A 21085-nucleotide genomic window follows, 5' to 3' on the forward strand; every position below is an offset into this window, starting at 1 on the left:
ACTCACTCTACTGCATTCGCTCAGTTCCACCTTCCTGGTCCATCAGGTACAAATCATAATCATCACCACATCACTGCATTTTAACCCCACATCACAATGTGCTCCGCTTCCATTTTCCTTGGAGCTCGCACTGATGACGCTTATGTACTTTGCCTCGTTTGCTTTGCCTATCAGGTCAAAAACTGCCCCCTTGGCAATGGGTCAGAGGTGGCTATTCCAGAACGATAAAAAGCGGCAATAGTTCTAAAATCCTCATAAGAATTTGTAAGGTTGGCCTGTTCCCAACCCCCAATTCCATGACCCAATGTGTGACAGGGTGGGACAGTTTACGGGTGCATTCTGTGCACATACGTGTGTGCACTCTCTCTCTCTCTCTCTCTCTCTCTCTCTGTCTCTCTCTTACACACACACACACACACACACACACACACACACACACACACACACACACACACACACACACACACACACACACTCATGGCCCACAGACTTCCTCCCTGGCAGCAGGTAATAGCATCCTTCCATGGGGCAGGACAGGGATGAGGATCTAACTCAGTCTGAAAGGATGGAATGTTTGTATGGATCTGCACAACACGTTCCTGGTCCATCATCTTCCTCTGACCCAACACTCAGAAGACTTTACAGAGAGGTCCTGAGGATGGAAGAAGTGGCCAAGACCCCAGTAACTCACATGTCATGCTGTATGAGCTGAAAGCAGGGAGCCAAGGCACAGGCTGACTGGAGGAGCAGAAGGCTCCAGTTCTCGGGAAAGAAACTTTGGCTGTCTAGTTACAAACATCAGTAATGTGTGCTAGCTTTGGGGGACTCAGAAAGCTGCAGTTCTAGAAGGTGGAGGGAATAGATTGTAACAGAAAAGACGATTCTCACTCGGTTAAAGTGCAGCAGGTGTCAGGGAGATCAAAAGAAGAGAGGCAAACTCATAGCTATGACCCAGAAGTTCTTAAGGGCAGCCAGTAGTCATGCAGGGAAGGAACCACCTGTTGCCAGACTTTTTAAAGTGGGCAAAGAGTTGACCAATGACCTGGACTTCACTGAGCTTCGAAGGTAGAAACCTGGATGTGTGGCATGTGTGGAAACATTCTAAATGGCTAGTTGGATATGTTATTGTCATTGGCTTTCATTTTGCTATTCCACTACTATTCTTTGTAGCCTTGAGTTGACCATCTATACTGAATGTGACCACTGAATGAAAGGTGTGAGGTGGAAAGTAGCAGTAGTGAACACCTTCTGATACATAAGAGCCAGGCCAGTAGGTATCTCATTACATAATGCACAGAGGGTAGAAATCTCCTCATTTTGTTAGCTACCTGGGAAGAGATGTGCTGTCAGGAACAGAGCAGTGTCTGATAAAGACAGGTCATCTCTGATGATATTCGTTTCAGCCAGCTAAAATTCTGAACTTGGTTGGTGCCAGTTGGTTTCTCAGGTTCTGAAAGAAAAAAGAGGTGACACAAAAATCATCACATACCTGAGAGATCATCTCATATTTTAGGCCTGATGTCATCAGGAACATAGCAGACAGCACGGGTGGTGTGGACCTGGATCCTTGGAAAGACAAGGTCCCCTCAGAGACAAAGCCCATTGCTACAGGAACATGGACTAGACTGCCAGAAAAACCAACCTCCCAAGGTCATAGCAGAAAGGAAGCAAGAGGTAAAAGAACAAAGACATGTGCTTCCTCTTCTTACTCATCAGCCAAAACCCACAAACGCAGCTAGAATGGGATGTTGTTGGTCTGGCTCTTCATCAATGGAGTTTGTAGGCCAACCACTCTGGAACAGGAAGGGAGGGGATTCAGTTCCCAGATAGCAATGCTCAGATGGACTATGAAATAATGTCTTACACACGGCTCTGTGTGGGCACGAAACCCTTGGAAATGCTGACATGTGCTTTCCCATAACCTGTTCCTTCTACAGATGACCTCTCTTGGGTAGCCAGGAGCTCTTTTCTACCCCCAATTTTACTGGGGAGTGTATAGGAAGAACAAGATGGATCATAGAGAAACCGCACTGCTCTGTGTACACACACTCATCCATTGTCACCATACCACCTTGTCTATCCTACAGCAGTTAACTCCTGCCTGTCGATACCTTCCTTGATACTTAGCTGCTATTGCATTACAAAGGATTTACAGCACGTTCCTATCTCCATTTTTCCTGTCAAGAAATTAAGGACAAAAAGGAAGAGAAACTTGAGGCACAAGATCAGTAGTTTTCAATAGGCTCATGCACTCACAAGTGAAAGCACATCTCTGAACTGCCACGCTACACTCATAAAAGCCACTGAGGACTGCCTTCAGGATGGTCACTCAGAGCCCAGAGCAAATGGCTCCCACATAAGGGCTAAGCAGAGATGCTCACGGTTCTAGAGAAACAACTAAGCAAATAGAAAGTATTATTTTTACTAGAGGACTGATAACACCACAGATGACAGACTCATGCAACACGCTTGCCTGTGGACCAGATGGCTTCCATTCTTCCAACTCACTGCAGCTAATCATTTCCAGAGACACATTGTAGAGCCCGTTATTACCTAGAAAGTCTACTTCACCCAAGGGCTGGGCTGTGAACCTCTCACGGGCAAGGATTGTCTTAATTTTTCTCTTCATTCCAAGTGTCCTACCATGAGTGTCAGAGCTGATGGTCCAGCAACTTTTGGAGGAAGGACTCATGCTCAGAACTCCCGCTCTCTAATCAGAAACTTCTTTCCAATTTCTCACACATCTAGAATCAAAACAGATGTGCTCTCCAACTTCCCAATGACTTCTCAACCTCTAAGCTCACTCAGAATTACCATTCTTATCTAGGCTCACTTCTCCCCTCCCCCCCCCCCCCACACACAGCCTGGGTATAACAACTTCAACACTCCCTATTTTCACCAGAACACTTCTGCCCTTCTCCTCTCTCCAGCTTTAACCCCCAAACTATTCTACCCTCACCTGCCTGCTCTCCAGGCTAAGTGCTTCTGAAAAAAAAAATACCATTTGTACTTGCATCATTGCAGATGTTTGGTGTATAAAGACAAGCAGTTGTGGCACTTGATCCTATGTGTATCTCTGACATCTCATCTTCTTACTTTTTCATTTCCTAGAGAAAGTAGACCACAGCTCTTTTTTTCTGAAGCTTATTTCTCCACCCTCCTACTCTCCAACCTCCCAGCTTCCCTGAAAAAAAAGAGGCCATCTACATGAACTCTTCCATAGTATCTTGGCCTTCTTCCATCTTGTCTCTAAGGAGTTGTCACCTGTGTTGTTCATCAAATCATTTCCTGCTTCTACAGAACATGGTTCCATCAATGATACATTCCTTTTTTCTTTTCCTTCTTTAAATTGATTTCCAGCTCCTATATAAAAAGTTAAGTGGAAGAATGGATACATGCATGTAGGCATGTTTTTCTTTCTTTCTTTTTTTTTTTTTTTTGTCGGTTGTGGGGCTTGAACTCTGGGCCTAGGAGCTGTCCCTCAGCTCTTCAGCTCAAGGCTAGCACTCTACCACTTGAGCCACAGCACTGCTTCCGGTTTTCTGAGTGGTTTATTGGAGATAAGAGTCTCACAGACTTTCCTGCCAGGGCTGGCTTTGAACCACGATCCTCAGATCTCAGCCTCCTGAGTAGATAGGAGCCACCAGTGCCTTGCTTGGTATATTTTTCTTGATCAACTATTTTCTTATTCTTTCTTGAACTATATTTAATTCTGCTCATTTTATCTATTACAAACATCCTTTAATTCCTCTGTAGTTTCTTGGTACTCACTCTCCTTTCCTTCACGATCAAACATACAAACGTATACTTCTTCTAGCCATTACCTCCATCATTTAATTCTTGGCCTACAAAAATTGGCATTCTTGGCTTGATGCCTTGTGGCCTGGAAACAGACTGCTTTCCTATCCCAAGGCAGACCTACTTTTCCTAAGTCAATAAATACTCATTAAATCTCACTAGTTCTAATTTAGTTTATCAAACTACTGCTAGCAAAAGGCTGAGAATGACCTGAAGGAAGGTCCACATTTTACTCACTTATGTGCCCAGTGCCTGATTCGTAGTAAGTGCTTCCTTTGAATAAGTGAACCTAGAAATGAATAATGTGGTCAGTGAGATTTGCAGTCCAGTTTCCTACAACGAAAACAGAATGAGGCAATGTAAATTAAGTGGTACAGAAGAAGTTGGGAAAGAGTAATTAACTCTAATAATGGAGTAGCAATGGGGAGAACTCATAAAGATTCCATAGACAGAGATAACACTTAACTTGAAAGTTGAACTACTGAGTACTAAATCCATTACTAATTATGTTAACAGTTCACATTTACTGAAACCTTCTCCAACTACTCAGTTTGTTGAATGCTTTGTGAGGAATATTTAAATCTCCCACTAGGCTTGTTATTGCTCTTATTTTTCTAGATAAGAAATTGATAAAGACCTAATGTTATTAAGCTATAAAACACTGGAGATGTGATTTAAACATAAGAAGCACTATTCCAGTGTCTTGTCTTTTTTGTTAGTGGTGTTGGTTGTGGGGCTTGATATCTGGGCCTAGGAGTTGTCCCTCAGCTCTTCAGCTCGAGGTGAGTGTTCTACCACTTGAGCCACAGTGCCACTTCTGGTTTTCTGGTGGTTAATTGGAGATAAGAGTATCACAAACTTTGCTGCCTGGGCTGGCTTTGAACAGCTATCCTCAGATCTCAGCCTCCTGAGTAGCTAGGATTACAGGCATGAGCCACCAGTGCCCAGCTAAGTGTCTTGTCTTTTAACCTATCTCTACCCAGAGTAAAGAAAGGGGCTGGAGATAGAAGGAAGGGCATGAATATATAGCACCCGTGGAGCACTGAGGTATACAGAGTGACTCAAAGGAAGCTGAAACAAGAAACAAGAAAGATGAAGTTGGAATGGACATTGGAGGATTTACAGTACCTTAGAGAGTTTGAACTTTGATGCTGGGAAGGTGGCTCCGTGGTAGAGTGCTTGCCTCACATGCATTAGGCTCTGGGTTCAATTCTTCAACACCACATAAGTAGAAAAAAGCTGGAAGTTGCGCTGTGGCTCAAGTGGTAGAGCACTAGACTTGAGCTTAAGAGCTGAGAGACAGCATCCAGGCCCAGCGTTCAGGTCTCACGACCAAAAAAAAAAAAAAAAAAAAAAAAAAAAGAGAATTTGAGCTGTATTTTACAGACAATAAAGAACTTTGAACATTAAACAGAGGTTAATACAATCTCTTTTGCTTTCTATGAAGAAAATGCTAGCTTAAGTGTGAAAGATATGCTGAAGAAGTCACAGATGGTCTGAAATGTTCATTAAGGGGCTGACAAATCCAGATTAAGAATGATGAGCACCAGAAACCAAAAGGATCAGGTAGCTAAAGAAGTTAGCAACCCAGAAACTCAGCCCAACAAGGGCATAGAAACATCCAATAAATGCTTGTGTTTCCTAGCCAAAAGATGAGAACAGGGTAAGCCTATTAAGACAAAATCTTTCTAGCCAACTATTCTACTACAGCTAAATATCAATAGGGGGGGAAAAAAGACGTGTCCATACCCATACCCACACCCACAGGAGCAAAGCCTAAGTTAAGAGCCTAGACTTCCACTCTTGGTATACTATAAACAAGAAAGACCTAGCATCCCTGCCAGACTGATGTAACAGGAGGCCAAGTATAGAAATGAAACTTGCATCTCAGATAGCTGGTAATGAGCCCTCATCCATGCCATATCAGTGAAGGCCAGGAGGGAAACTTGGTTGTTCTCCCTGTCTTGGTCCCTTTTGAAGATCTGCATTGCTATAACAGAATCATCATACACTGGGTAATTTATAATGAACAGAAATTTGCCTTCAATTTCTTGAGGCTAATAAAGATAAGATGAAGATACCAGCAACTTGAGGAAGGACTATGTATTATATCATCCCATGGAATTAGGTGGAAGTTCAAGAAAGAGTAAGAAACCAAGAAGCTGAACTCATTTTTATAGCAAATATGCCCACTCTTGCAGTAACATTGATCCAGTCATGATGCAGAATCCTTAAGACCTAATCACTTCTTACTAGGCCCCACCTTCTATGCTGGCATATTGGGGATCAAGTTTCTAACACATGAACTTTGGGGACATTCAACCCACAATGTACCCTGACCCAGAAATAAGGCACCCCTACCCCTCTATTTTGGGTTAAGAAAGGAGGGAGACCTTGTAGAGAATGAGGTTACAGTGGTTACAAGCCTTACATCAGAGGAGACTACATGGGATCCAGAACTTTCATTCTTATCCAAAAGCAATGAGAAGCCAACCAACAGATGCCAACAGAGAAGGTAAAATTATCTGACAGGATATTTGAACATCCCCAGTAAAAAATGTTTTGGTGAGCAATTGTGAAGATGTTTTATTTTTTTTTTATTGTGAAAATACTGTACAGAGGGGTTACAATTACATGGGCAAGATAATGAGTACATTTCTTATCAAGCATTGTAGCTTCCTCCTTTGTTTCCCCTTCCCATCCCTTCGCAACCTCCCCCCCCTTCTCACCCTCCCCCCCCTCCAAAGTTGTAAAGTTCGTTTTTGACATAACGACTTGTACATCTCATTGTTGCAATGGGTCCACCTGTATCCTTATTTAAACGATTTGTTTTTCCCCTTCCCCTCCACAAATTATACTGACATCAAATACAGTGAAAGCAGGGGTTATACCGTGGGGGAGGGATGTTTGAAACAAATGAAAACTGCTGAAAGTCTCAGCAAAGAAACCGTCTCAGAAAAACAAACTAGAGAATATAAAGAAAAAAGTAGAAGTATAGAATTTTAAAAATATGGCAATCAATAGAAAACACTTAATAAATAAACTAAGCAAAATGGGGTGGACATAGGAAACAATCAGTGACCTGAAAGACAGAACAGAAATTATCAACAGAAACACCAACTGAAAGAAAAAAAAATAAAACTAAAGACTTTTAGAATGATGACCCCCCCCACACACACATACCAGAAGAAAAAAAAACTACATTAAACTAAATTTGTATTATCAGAGTCCAGAAGAAGAGAGACAAGCATGAGGAACTAAAAGAGTACAAAGAAAAAGCAGCTTTAAAAATTCCAAATGTTGCAGAAGCAGTGACACTGATCAATCTACATCATTCTCAGAAACTGACATGCTGAAAATGTTGAATTGAAATCCCTTTGTAGCCTTTTTATATCTTCTTATTAAAAAGTAATAAAAATAAATTACAAAAATTTCCAAATTGGAAGAGAAACATAAACCCACAGGTACAGTAGGTGAGCAAACCTCAGTTAGGGTAAACCCAAAAAACTCAATGCCAAGACTTGAAACCAGAAGTCAACGAAAACATATTGAAAACAGTCAGAGAATAATGCCTTAGCTCTAGAAAAAAGCCAATCCAAACATAGAAAATTTCTTACTAGATACCAGGGAGACCAACACATGAGAGGTACATTTCAGCTGATGAAGGAAAAGAGTTATCAACCAACAATACATATTCAGCAAAAACCACCCTTCAGGAATAAAGGTGAAATAAATATTATTCTCAGATGGAGGAAACCTAAGAAAACTTGTCACCAGTGAACCTGTTCTACAAGAATAATTAAAAGAAGTCTTCTAAACAGAAAGAAAAGTGAAAAAGGAAAAGGAATGAATTATAAGGAAGGAAGAATGAAAGCAAAAATATGGGTAGATAGAATAGACTTTCCTTTGCTTCATGAGTTTTCTAAACTGTATTTAACAATTGGAGAAAAAAAAAAAGGACATTTTCGACGTGGTTGCAATTGTATGAGAAGGAAATATCTACAATAATTACATTATAATTGGAGAACAATAAAACACTTAAAAGAGGGAAAACTTCTTATAGTTTATTCAGACTGGTGATAAAACACCAATAGGCTGTGCTACATTCGACTATATAACGTGATACCTACAACAACCACGAGGAAAACTAGACAAAGAAACACACTCAAAAATACTACAGACAAATCAAACTGAAATTGGGAAAATTGTTAAAGTAATCCAAGAAAGGCCAGAAATAGAAAACAGGGAAAGACAAAAAAAAAAAAAAAAAAACAGAAGCAGAAGCAGGGGAGGTAGATATGGCCCAACCATCTCAATCATTCCATTAAATGTCAATAATCCAAATGAACCAATTAAAGATATTGTTGGCAGAGCAGATGAAAAAAAATTTCCCAACTCTATGCTGTCTACAAGAAACTAACTTCAAATCTTATAATATGGACAAATTTCAATAAAAAGGATACAATTTTTTATCATGAAAAAAGTTATGAAAGTAAGGCAGAATGATAAAGTGAAGTTCAATGCAATGAAAACTGTAAGAGATTCTTTGAAAAATACCTATAAAATTAATAAAACTGTAGTAAGACTAACAAAAAAAGACAAGACAAATTACCAATATTAAGAATAAAACTCAAAATATCTTTTAAAGATTTTCAGGTATATAAAGGATAATAAGGAAATTAGGAAAAAACTTTATATAAATTTGACAATTTAAGCAAATTTAATCAATTCCTTAAAAGACATAAAATACCAGCACAACTCACCCAATATAACAGACATGACTCAATTAATACTATAACTACTAAGAAATCGAATTCCCAAAACTAATCCTTCATCTCTAGACCAATTTTTTTGTTAGAAAACTCTACTAAATACTTAAAACATTAACAATCTCTTCCAGAAAATTAGAAAAAGGGACACCTTCTTAATTAATTTCAGGAATCTAGCATGACCCTAATACCCATCCCAGACAATGACAATACAAAAACCAGAAAACTCAAAATCCTCAGGGACACAGACATAAAAATCCCTAACACAATATCAGAAAATAGGATTTGACAACACAGTGAAAAATACTTTTTGTGACATGATTGTGGTAGAACTTATTCTACGGATGCAAGGCTTATTCATTATTCAAAAAAGTCCTTCAATTTTATCAACCATATTAATAGATAAAAGAAGAAAAGTCATAGTAATTGATGCTTTCAGCTTTGAGGACTGAGTCCAAAGAGCCCAACTTTGCCAAGGGCGCCCTTGGCTGAAACACATCATGGAAGATGGCATGAGAGCAATAAAAGCTCATACAAACCAGAGGGATCACATGGCAGACTGGACACCAAAGGGTAATTGGGGATTAATTGGGGGTCCCCTGAGAACTACATTAATCCTTTCCATGGTTGTGTCCCAGATGACTTAACGACCTCCCACTAGGCCAATCTTTTAAAGATTCCATCACCTCCCACATCGCCACACTGGAGACTAAGCCTCCAACACATGAACCCTCGGGAGACAAACCACATCCAAACCATCGCAGTGCTCAATAAATGTAATTATAATTTTTACGTGCCAATGTTATATGATAGCATTCAGAAGCATATTTTCTCACCATTTTATATCTGAATAGACAGAAACACAAGCTGGGGCTCATGCCACGTGGACTTTGCCAAGAATGTTCGTTTTATTTTATTTTTTCCAAATGAGCAGGGTATCCGAAAATGTGAATAGCAGCCCCGTCCTAACATTTCATTGTACAAAGCAAATGTTGAGTTTCCACAGCTGCTGGCTTCAGCTTACCCAGAGGAATAGTTGTAGTGAAATATTAATCTCTGAGAAAGCCACACTGGGATAAGATTGCACAGTAATTCAAGCAGCATGTGCAAAATTTATTTAGTGTTTGGCTGAGAATGGTTTTAATTATGTGAAGTTTTTAGAATGAGAAGAAAGTGATGGAAGATGTTTGACTAAAGCTGTGATGGAGGCCCTAGATGCTCCCAGACTTCTCTCCAGTTTCAGTTTATTTCCATAAACACAAAGGAAGCTCTCATGGAACAGGATGAGAATACTGCCAGAGCTAAGGTACAGTCATTAGCAAAAGTAGTCAGGACAGGAGACACAAGCACCTGCTATCCAAAGCCCTCAAGTATGACACACAGGTCAGGGGTCCTGTCGCAAGTTCCTACCACCTAGGTAGGGACAGAAGGGTAACAATCCAAAGGAATGTTGAAAATTCAAGAGGTAGAATGTAAGATGCTTACATCCAAGATCTCAATTGAATGTAAAGTGCCTGCTGTGTGTGCTTTGCTCCTGCTACTCCACTGGGCTTGAAGCTTCTTGAAAATAAGATCTAAGCTCAGATTCCCCTTCATGAAAGAAGCACAGGAGGACCCAAGAACATTGAGTTTGAATAGTTGGTAAGAAATACAAAGAATTTAAGGGAATGACTTTGGAAAGATTATCTTGGAATCCTTATTGTGACTCCAAAGTGATAGTTAAAAGTGTTTGAGAGTTATCAGCACAAATATGGAACTGAGAATGAGTATCAGGTATAAGGAGTAAGCCAATGACCTTCAGAACCCCAGTCTGAAAATACCCATTGGAAACTAAAGGAGCCATCATGAAAACTGGCAGGTAACAGTTGTATGGAATGGAAGACAACCACACATTCAAATCACACCAGACATGAAAAGAATATAACCACATTTTCATGTGCCTGAAAAACTCTCACCAAACATATGAATTTTCCTTCTAGAACTGCAGTAGTGTAGGACATGCTAGCAGACAATGTAGATCCTTGATTCAAGAGAATAAAGGCCATACATTTGCTGTACATTTTTCCTGACCAGACTTTCTTGAGAAATGGCACCATTTACTACCAAAGGCCTCTCAAGCCCCGTAACCCTGAGACATCTACAGCTGTGGAGAACTAAACAATATAAAGACACAGTGGGAAAAGGAAGCATCAAATTCTCTTCCATGTTGGCCTTCCAGTTCCAGAAGTGTCCTGTAGGGACACTGCAATGATTAAAACTAGAACCTAAGCACAGAAAGCCTAAGGAATTCAAGAGGGAGGTGTCAAAACCCCTGTCTATACACAGCCTGAAGTCTAGGACAGCCTCCCAATAGATAGAGGAAACAGAAGCTCTAAACCAGGGAGGTGAGGGACAGGGATAGAGTAGAACCAGGCAGCTCCCATCTGAGACCTTCCTGATCATTCTTCACCAGAGGGAGCTAGTTCCACAGCCATGCAAAACTTGCTCCGTTTGATTCAATTCAATCCAATGCAGACAAATTGTTGAGCACACAGGAGGTATAAAGCTCTGCGTTGGGCAGACATTTATCTGATTTCAACAAAGAGGTCTTTCCAAGCCAGCCCTGCTAAATGTCCCAGCTGAGACTAGATTGTCTTAAACCTTCTTCCCATACAAAGGAGGTCACCTACTTTGTTTCAAGGGCTCTCCAAATATTTGATTCAAGTTAAAAATTGTTAATAGACACACTGGAGTATTGGATGCACAATGTAAATAATCACTGACCCCATGGATTTATAGATGACAGATTAAGAGACTTACATCCACTTCAGAATAAAGATTCTACTACTCAAACCATGAATATGTTAGAAAACAGGTAGCTCTATCATGAATTAGGAAATATGCAGTTCCATAAAGGTCTTTCAACAGCTTGGATCCAGGCAAGTCTTTTCATGCTGTAAAACTCTGTAAGTAAGAATACCGTCACCACTTTGGCTGCCAAGTCTCATGTTCAATTAAAATGCCAGGTGAGGCTCAGTACATCTCACTGAGTGCATGCCTTATAAAGATATAAACATCTTATCTTATATCACCATGTACAAAGATATATGCCCCCTACAATAATGGGTGATCAGCTGTAAGTATGACTACAGCTTTTGTTTTACTCTTACATTGTTCAGCAGACTTTCAATATCTGAACAAAACATACCCTAATGTAGGTCCACTCTAATGCAGGTCTCCTGTGACCCGCAGTGTCTGATGTTTGGGCTCAATATGCCAAATTAATCAATATTTGCTGTATTAAAGACTTGAAGACGATTAAAGACTTGATAACTGAAGAGGTACAAGTATTGAAGTTTCTCATTGAAAAAAAAAAAGGATAGCTGGGCACTGGTGGCTCATGCCTGTAATCCTCACTACTCAAGTGGATGATATCTGAGGATCATGATTTGAAGTTAGCCAGGCAGGAAAGGCCCTGGGACTCATCCCCAATAAACTACTCAGAAAAAGCTGGAAGTGGTATTGTGGCTCAAGTGGTAGAATGCTAGCCTTGAGCAAAACAAGGTCAGGGACAGTTCCAAGGCCCTGAGCTCAAGGCCCTGGAATGGCACAAAAAGAAATAGAATAAGGGCTGAAGGCCTCGCTCAAGTGCTAGAGCATGTGACTAGCAAGCATATGGTCCTAAGTTCAAATTACTTTGTTAAAAATAATCACTGTTAACCACTTATAATGACGTAAGTTGGAGAATTATATTCTGCCAAGAAACGTTATAACCTGGTTGGAGAACTTGTTCATCCATTCCTTTTGGCTAAATCCCTTAAAATTAAGGAATGCAACTATGTTACATGATTTTGGTGTTAGTGAGTCAAAATTAAAACCAATTTTCCTATATTCTTTCAAGTTTTGGGACTGTTTGAATCAGAATAGCTTGAATCTACAGGGTACCCTGTTTAAAGCACTATCACTCTCAATATTAAGTTGTCAGTTTTCACCAGGCGATAAAGCCAAGGCACAATACAGGGGTGCACTTGATAGCAAGAGTACAATAGGCTGTATTCCAGCTTTCACATTCATCTCAACCTTCATTGTTCTCGTTAACGAACTGTACCTAATCATCTAGAATTGTCAAAGCAAATAATATGCATCACATAATGCTGATTTCTTTCATTCAATGGACTGATATTACATATTTCGTTGAGTTCTAATGCTAAAATATTTTTGAAAGTCACTATGCCACTGAATACATGGAAGACCAATATATTGAGCAGGAAAGAAACATGTCTTTTTGGCTAAAAAGGTAGAAACTACAAGAGAGTAAGTATGCTTCTAGTATAGCCCTAAGTTTACACACTTGGAGCTCAAAATCATGCTTGTCGAATTCATCAAGAAAAAGAAGCTCTGGAAATAGGAAAAAGAGAAGGCCATAATGGAAGTTCTGCTTTCCTAGAAAGTCTCTCTTCCTACAGCCCAGCTAGCAGTTCAGACCAATGAGTGGATGGCCAGTGGAAGCCATGTGTGGCCACTGACCATTAGAGACAACGCAGCTGAGTAAGCATGAGAGGTGAGGTCTCTAGAGTTGGAGCAAAAAAAAAGTAGTAACCAGATGTGTGATTCAGGGGAGGGAGGCCAAGGAGAAAACATAGCCTAGAGTGCATTAGCAGAGCCAGGAACACAACACTCACTTGTCCACTCATTTACTGGAGACAAAGGGGGCACCTACAGTACACTAAGACTGGAATAACCATGAAAACAAGCCAGACCTGGGTCTCTAGGGAAGGAGAGGCTGTTACCAAAGAGAGCTAAGAGGAAGCCAGGGGAAAGGACCTATAGTTGACTCCTGGAAAGAAGTGGTCATACAGACAGATGACTCTTAAATAATGTGTGGAAGAGCTGGGCGCCGGTGGCTCATGCCTGTAATCCTAGCTGCTCAGTACGCTGAGATCTGAGGATCACGGTTCAAAGCCAGCCAGGTCCAGAAAATCCATGAGATTCTTATCTCCAATAAACCACTAGAAAACCAGAAGTGGAACTTCTTGACTCAATTTCTTTACACTATTCGTTTATGTGGCACCCTCAGAAAAACTCTCCAAGAGCAGAAACTGCCTTTTTCATCTTTTAACCTTTTCATTCTTGGAGCTTAAGGCAGTACTTGGAATGAAACAGGAAGTCAACATGTTACATGGACTAACAAATAAATGGGGGGAAAAGCAAAGCAAGGAAAGGAGAGGCCACAAAGGCAGATGTAGCAAACAGGGACTAGACCACACTAGCAAGGGCAAAGACTGATTAATTAGGACAGAAAGCCATTTGACAGAGAACAATTAAATGATGCACAAATACACACAGAATCTCTACAACCCCAGCATCACAAATAGGAAATGGACAGAAAACGACCACAGATGAACTAGACATCTTAAAGTAGAAAAGTAGGCTGAGACCCACTCAGGCACCTCAGTTTGAGGAACTTCTTACTTTCTTCTTGGAAAAGGGCTCAGTTATGATAAGGTAAAATCTCCATCTCTAATACCTTCAAACACTACAATATTTGGAAGGCCATCTTTGAAAAGTTGAGTCAAGGCATAACTCAGTGCCAACATGCCTTGTCCATATTATAACATACACACACAAAGACACGCACACATACACACACACACACACACACACACACACACACCACACATCATGAATGGAATACTGTGTAGGTGTGAATTTTGCTACATCTCCTTGGAAGCCTCTAAGTTTGGCAAATTAAACACAGGTCCAGTCTTGTCCCAGTAGAGGCTAATTTAGAACCTTAAAAGGTTGGAGGGGTCTCAGAAGCAACAATGAATGGGGCAACAGTGGCTCACAACTGTAATCCTCACTACGTAGGAGGCTGAGGTCTCAGGATCATGATTCAAATCCAGCCTAGGCAGGAGCTAGACTCTTATCTCCAATTAAACACCAAAAAGCCAGAAGTAGAGCTGTGGCTTAAATGGCACTAGCCTGGAGCTAAACAATTCAGGGACAACACCACACCCTGAGTTCAAGCCCCAGCACAAAAAGCAAGGGGGAAGACAAAGAGGAAAAGAGGAAGAAGGGTACTGTACAGGCTCAGAGAGGATGATTCATGTTGCCTACACCCTGGAGAAATGGCCCAGGCCCTGCCATCAGATTCCAGTTAAATATCCATTTACCAGCCACAAGATTTGAGGCACATGAGATATTCCTAAACTTGAGTTTGAGAAAGTAAATACAATTTAATATCCTTATGGATTCTTAATAATTATGTTTAATGATGATGAAATAAACTCTGAAATGCATCAAGCATAGTCTCTGGTGACCAGCAAGTTACCTTCTGGAAAGTGCATGTTATTCTGAGTTCAGGCCCAAAATGCCCATAATTGTTTGTTCTTTTCACTAGAAAGATCCAGCCACAAATCATTAAAGAAACTAGACATAATTCCATCATCCTGGTCATGGAGTCTCATCATTCTTACCTTGACAGCATCATAAACCATTTCTCCCATTGTCTGTGCCTAACTTTCCATGAACTAAAGTGTGTGTGTGTGTGTGTGTGTGTGTGTGTGTGTGTGTGTGTGTGTGTGTGTGTGTGTGTGTGTGTGTGTGTGTGTGTGTGTGTGTGTGTGTGTGTGTGCGCGCGCGCGCGCGCACATAAGAGTGGGGCCTGGGCACTGTCTAGACTTTTGTACTCTAGGCTAGTGCTTCTACTCTTTGAGTGAGCCACAGCTTGTTTGAGGTTATTTAGAGATAAGAGTCTCAGCCTCCTGAGTAACTAGAATTACATGTGTGAGCCACCAGCACCCAGCTTAGTTCCCCCAAATGAAAAAAGTAGCTCCTCACTGACCTCTCTGTATCTACCCTCTCTCCATCCTCTAATCTAGCCTTGCCTGAACCACAAGAATTATCATTCTGGCGCAGGGAGTGGTCATCCATAGTTTACAAGCAACCCACCTACTGCTTGTTTTTGTATAAAGTTTTATTGGAAACACAGCCAGGCTCATTCATATATGTAGCCACCCATGGCTGCTCTTACACTACAGTGACACAACTGAGTAGCTGAGACAAAGCTTAGAAAACGCATTTTTAGCCCTTTACAGAAAAAGTTTTCTAACACAATGGTAACTTGTCACTCCTTCCAGAGCCTTGTTTCTAATCCCCAAACTATGAATCATGTTAATTGGCCCAGGTCATCTTTTTCCACTCCTAGCTCTACCCTTGCTGAGAAGAATCCTCTCAAACACACTAGGTCCTCTCCACTATGTATACTGCTTCTCCTTTTTCTACCAGAAAACTTTGAATTCAAGACTCTTCTTGAATGTCCCTTTCAGAAGGGGGAAAATGATGAAAAGGGAGGTCAACAAGATGTCTTGTATTCATAAGCTGATTTATACTCCTTTGTACAAATACTGAAAGGTGATGAAAATATAATTTTTTTTAAAAAACCCATCAGAATCTTCCAGAACTGTCCTCTTGGTCTGCTCCAAGAGTCAGCACCTATCTTGGAGCTGCCTTACCACTTTGTATTTTCTATCTTTTGAATAAACAGTATGTTCCATGCACTGACTAGAGGTCTACATCTATCTACTTCCCTCAAAACACATGGCCTGTTTGTCTAATTTGGGGAGGGGAAGAGGAAACACAGAAATGGTGAGATAAAGGGTGAACTAATTTAGCAAATACTCACTATGTTGGAAATGAACTATACAACTTGGTGAGGGGATCCGGAGCAGAAAAACTGGGAGAAAGTAGAGGGAGTGACACTGTTCAAAAAGAAATGTACCCACTACCTGACTTACATTACTGCAAAACCCTCTGTACATCATCTTTATAATAATTTTTTAAGAAAAAACACATGATTTCTGGGTGCCAATGGTTCATGCCTAATCCTAGCTACTCAGGAGGCTGAGATCTGAGGATTGCAGTTCAAAGCCAGCCTGGGCAAGAAAGTCCATAGGACTCTCTTCTCCAATTAACTACCAGAAAACTGGAAGTGGCACTGTGGTTCAAGTAGTAGAGCACTCACCTTGAGCTAAAGAGCTCAGGGACAGCACCCAGGCCCAGATTTCAAGCCCCATGACCAACAAAAACAATTTTTAAAAAATGACCTGAACTGACTTCTCCCTCATTGCCTCGGAAACTATCCTGTTCATATCCATCACAGCACTTTCTATAGTTTGTTCTTGTGTGCTTACCAGTATATTTATTTCCCTAAGGTCTATCACCCAACATCTTAGTTTGAAGAAGGCAAGCACTAAGACGAGTGAATCGCCACCACTTTCTCATCAATCCAGTCTGGAGCAAGCTACTAGAAATTGTTCAGATTTTGGAATAACTAAATGATTGGCCAATCTAACAAGCAGAAAACTAAACAAAATAAAACAAAGTTACTTTTATAAATGAATCAAATGAAAGGGAATTAATGCAAGGAATATCAAAGCTGTTACTTTCTGGGGCCCTCTGGAGGCTCATAGTTCAGTGTTAGATTGGCTTGGGAGAACAGCTCTTCCTGTTCATTGGCTTGAAACCAGTAATCACCTGACTGTCAATCACCTGAATGTGAGTCAGCAAAGGACCCCAGACGCTGAGGTCACTTCTGCATCCACTGTGGTCACACCTTCCTACCTCTGCCTGTATAATCCCACTCACCTACAGTCTCCTGCCTCTTTTTCTCTTCTCTTCTCTGTCTGGACCCTCTCTTTTCTCTTCCCCTCTTCTCCTCTTCCTCTTTCCCTCTTTCTTCTCTTCTCTCTCTCATGCCTCCATCTCATGCAGGCTGGCATTTTGCTCTTCCCCCTAATAAACTCCTTTCTGCCTGAGCCATGTGGCAGTCTCTTTTCACCAAACCTTACATTCAGATGGTTGGATGGACCAGAGCATCACTGATTGCTTGGGTATGAATAAACAAGCCCATAAGCAGCCTTCTGTTCTCTGTTCTGTTATTCCATGGCAGAAAATTCAGCTCTGGAAGAACTGGAATCAAGCCAGATGTAGGATTATGAATCTTCACTGAGTTGAGCAATAGAGTATTCTACCCACATCCTCCTCAAGAAGGGTGTCCTTCCCTGTCACCTGCTGAGAAAAGTAAGGACAAAGCACCAGCAGCTCCTTCTCTGTCCCTAGGTCTGTCATACTTACACACAGCCAAAAATAGTCTGCGTAAGATCACATCCAAGCGAAGGATCTGGGTAGGATGGGGTTATAGAACGAGACCACAGGAACCTCCAAGCTTGAAATATGACTCTTGAAAGATGCCTTGTTCACTTTTCTTAATGTCCCAAACCTTCACATCAAGCAAATAATTCAGCTGAATTGCTGAAAAAACTTACACACACCCCGAGGCCATTTCCTGTGTGGCCTTTCTGATTGAGGACAGTGTCCTCACCGGGAGTGCTCCATCTATAAAGGCTCTCTGTGAAGGTATGTGCATTTCACTGAGATGTTTCCAAGATGAGGGAAAATGCCATTTCAACCAAGGCATATTTATGAGGTTGGCAGCCAAACCCTAATTCTAGCCCTGAGCCTCAGGGTGTCAGCACCAGGAATCAAGGCAAAGCTGAGCTTCTTCTTTAAGTCATTTTAACCCTCTGTGGTATCTGCCTGTGATCTGAATAAAAGGATTCTAGACATGAACGCTTAATGATTGCCTTTGCTACTGGTAAAAATAAATTATCTCAGATCCTGTTCGACTTGCATGCCTGCTCATGGCATTTGTATGGAAATGCTAATCTTTTTCATTATTGGAAACTTAAACTGAGCTCTGCACCAGTGGCTCAATTCTGTGATCCTGGCTACTCAGAAAGCTGAGATTTGAGTATCAATTGTGGTTCAGAGCCAGCCCAGATAGGAAAGTCCATGAAACTCTCACTTTCAATTCATCAACAACAGTAACAAAATAAAAAGCTGGGAGTGAAGCTGTGGCTCAAGTGGTAGAGCATCAGTATCTACCACCCGGTAGGGACAGCATACAGGCTCTGAGTTCAAGCTCCAGTGCCAGCAAAAACAAACAAACGACAGCAGCTATACCATCCATTCACAGAGGATGGTGACCCCAGCAGATCTGTTTACACTATATTTTCTATTTCCTACAAAATAACAAGCCACTCTGTTTCCTGCCAGAAATTTGCTTTCATGCCCACTCCCTTTCCCACTGCTCAGCAGACCAGGTATCTCAAGTCTAGGTCAAAGCTGGTGGCCCCTCCCAACAAACTCCAGTATGTTCCTTCTTCTTCAAGACCTATACAATCCATCGTTATCACCTCCCTCCCATCTACAGAGTAGATGCCAGTTCCCCGTGCCGGGCATGAAACCGTAGCACTTTATATTGTCTCAGAAACTCTTCTGAAAGCAAATTCAGTGGGTGATACACTATACATGAACCTGATAGTGTCTGGCTATGATAATTTGTCATTAGGCATTGTGAAAATTTCTCTGTTCCACCTATTAAAAGTTGGAGATTTGAAACACTGACCCAGCACCTCTTTAAGGATGTACAGCTCTACACATGGCAGCCATCCAGAACATGGGGTGACATATTAAAGGCCTCTGTGGAAAGGAAAATGAACATTGTGGGCTGGTGGCAGCTCTCCAGGGCGACTGTGTATAAATACAGGCCGATCTTCTCCAAACAGTGTCTCTATCTAATCCCGCTGTTGTCTCTCCCTTCTGACTGCCATTGTCAAGCTCTAGAAATAGCTGACTCTGCCTAGTATCTCTACTTCCTCAGCTTCCATTGGTTGATTAGCCACTTTTCTCTCAAACTCTCCTCCCTAAAGCTTCAAGAACTTCCTAATTTCCACATGGATATTTCAGAGCACATGGAGTTGTACATGACCCAATGCTGTCGATCCATTCCACCTGGGAACTCCTCCTCTACTTTCCAGTGTTCCATTCCCTCCTGCTCTCTGCAAGTCACCTCCTAATGTGAGCTTCACTAAGTCATCTTCCCCAGAACTGAAAAACGTTATACCCAAGGAACCCACATTCAAAGTAAGCTGGCACATGCCCAGATCCTGAAGTTGGGCTAAAATCCAATCATTAGCTATCACTACTATCTGTAGACCTTAGGTAGATTATTTACCACTCATGTATCTCAGGGTACTCACTATGAAACAGGTATACCAACAGAAGTCACTCTGGTGATGGTTGTTGAGGATTCATACACAAGAGTGTTTAGAACACACAGGACACACTCAGTAAGTATTATCCACTATAATTCCTCTTCTGAAACTCTATAACTCTCCTGATCAACTAACTCATCCCCACCATGACTTCATTACCTCTTGTTAAAATTGGCCTCATCTTTAGACCTCTGTGCTAAATGTCAAACCTATGAAAACATCTGCCCACAGACACCTCTCCCTGACTAGCTTTGAGTCTTCAAACATAGCATGTCTCAAGCTGAGCTCATCACCCTCTCTGGACCTCCTCCTCTCCTTCTTTGGTGCCATCACTTCTTCTAATGAATTGGCCTACTATAGCTTTACCTTAGTTGTCCAGGCCAAAATGCTGTAGTCATCATCGCAGTCTCCTGCCCCTCCCTTACTCCCCCATCCAATCAGTCGTAAAATCATGTTGAGTTTATCGCCAAAGTATTTCTTGAATTTGTGCCCAATTCTCCAGCCCTATCACTAGTGTCTTAGTCAGAACCTCATTGTTTCTCACTTGGATGATAGCAACCCTAGTAAAACATACTGGCCACTATTAACACAATCCAATTATGGATAAAGCATTACACTAGACATTTCATCTACTTCATCATTCATAACCCTGACTATTAGCCATACCATATCACCCAGGAGGGAGGAATTACAGTACTTGTTTTCAGAGAAGATAGGGGCTTAGAGAGCTTTACTGCACAGCCTAAGTTGCACACCGATGTTACAAAGCAGGGAAGTAATCTGAGGCACATTGAACTCCAAACCCCAAGCCTTCTCTACTCTCCCTACAATAGCAACCTGAATGTTCTTCTGCCATCATGTCTTCTTCTGTCTTGTCAGAGACAGATACTTGGACCCTATGTCTTCTCTGTATGGAACCCTGCAATGGCTTCCATGTCCCTCCAAAGTTAGGATTCTTCAGCAAGGCCCTCCCTGGTGTGGTTATTTTGCTTCTCCAGCCACCTACCTAGCTTCCTTTCTTTCTTGCAAGGCAGTACTGATCTACCCAAATGGCCACCCTGGCTTCCCAAACAGCCCTTCTGCCTGTCTTCCCCTTTCTCTCTGGTCCAAAAGTCCATGTCTCACTCTCCTCATTACAAGTCTTCCTAGACCTGCCAGTTAGCTGAGTTGAAGTATTCCTCCTCTGGGCACTCACAACCCTCTGTGATTGCCTTGAGCACTGCATTTGAGGAAGATACAACTACAATCATTTGGGTGTGTTCCTCAGAATGCCAGAGATGGAAAGTTAATCCCCATAGTCACAGTTAATGGTATTTGCAGGTGGGGCCTTTGGAAGATAATTTGGATTAGATGAGGTCATGTGTGTAGGACTCATACACCTGAATTTGTGGCTTGAGAAGAAGAGGCAGAGACTCCAGC

The 21085-nt window shown here is 41.4% G+C and overlaps 1 protein-coding gene across 15 annotated transcripts in view; it reads right to left on the minus strand.

The window, feature by feature from the left end:
• Eva1a (eva-1 homolog A, regulator of programmed cell death) overlaps positions 1–21085 on the minus strand; it is a 52190-nt gene that overhangs the window by 23751 nt on the left and 7354 nt on the right. For 7 of the 15 annotated variants that reach the window (XR_011365316.1, XR_011365318.1, XR_011365317.1 and 4 more), the window contains 2 exons: positions 4927–5123; positions 1329–1450 (listed from right to left, as the gene is read on the minus strand). The gene's annotated coding sequence lies outside the window, so the exon portion shown is untranslated. Of the gene's footprint in view, positions 1–6; positions 123–1328; positions 1451–3001; positions 3108–3264; positions 3364–4035; positions 4132–4926; positions 5124–21085 lie in introns of those variants that run through there. The other 8 variants (XM_069989082.1, XM_069989081.1, XM_069989080.1 and 5 more) reach the window with 8 other exon arrangements.

Source organism: Dipodomys merriami, unplaced genomic scaffold, assembly GCF_024711535.1.
Source record: "Dipodomys merriami isolate MVZ:Mamm:240054 unplaced genomic scaffold, mDipMer1.0.p SCAF_37, whole genome shotgun sequence".
Taxonomy (NCBI): Eukaryota; Metazoa; Chordata; class Mammalia; order Rodentia; family Heteromyidae; genus Dipodomys; species Dipodomys merriami.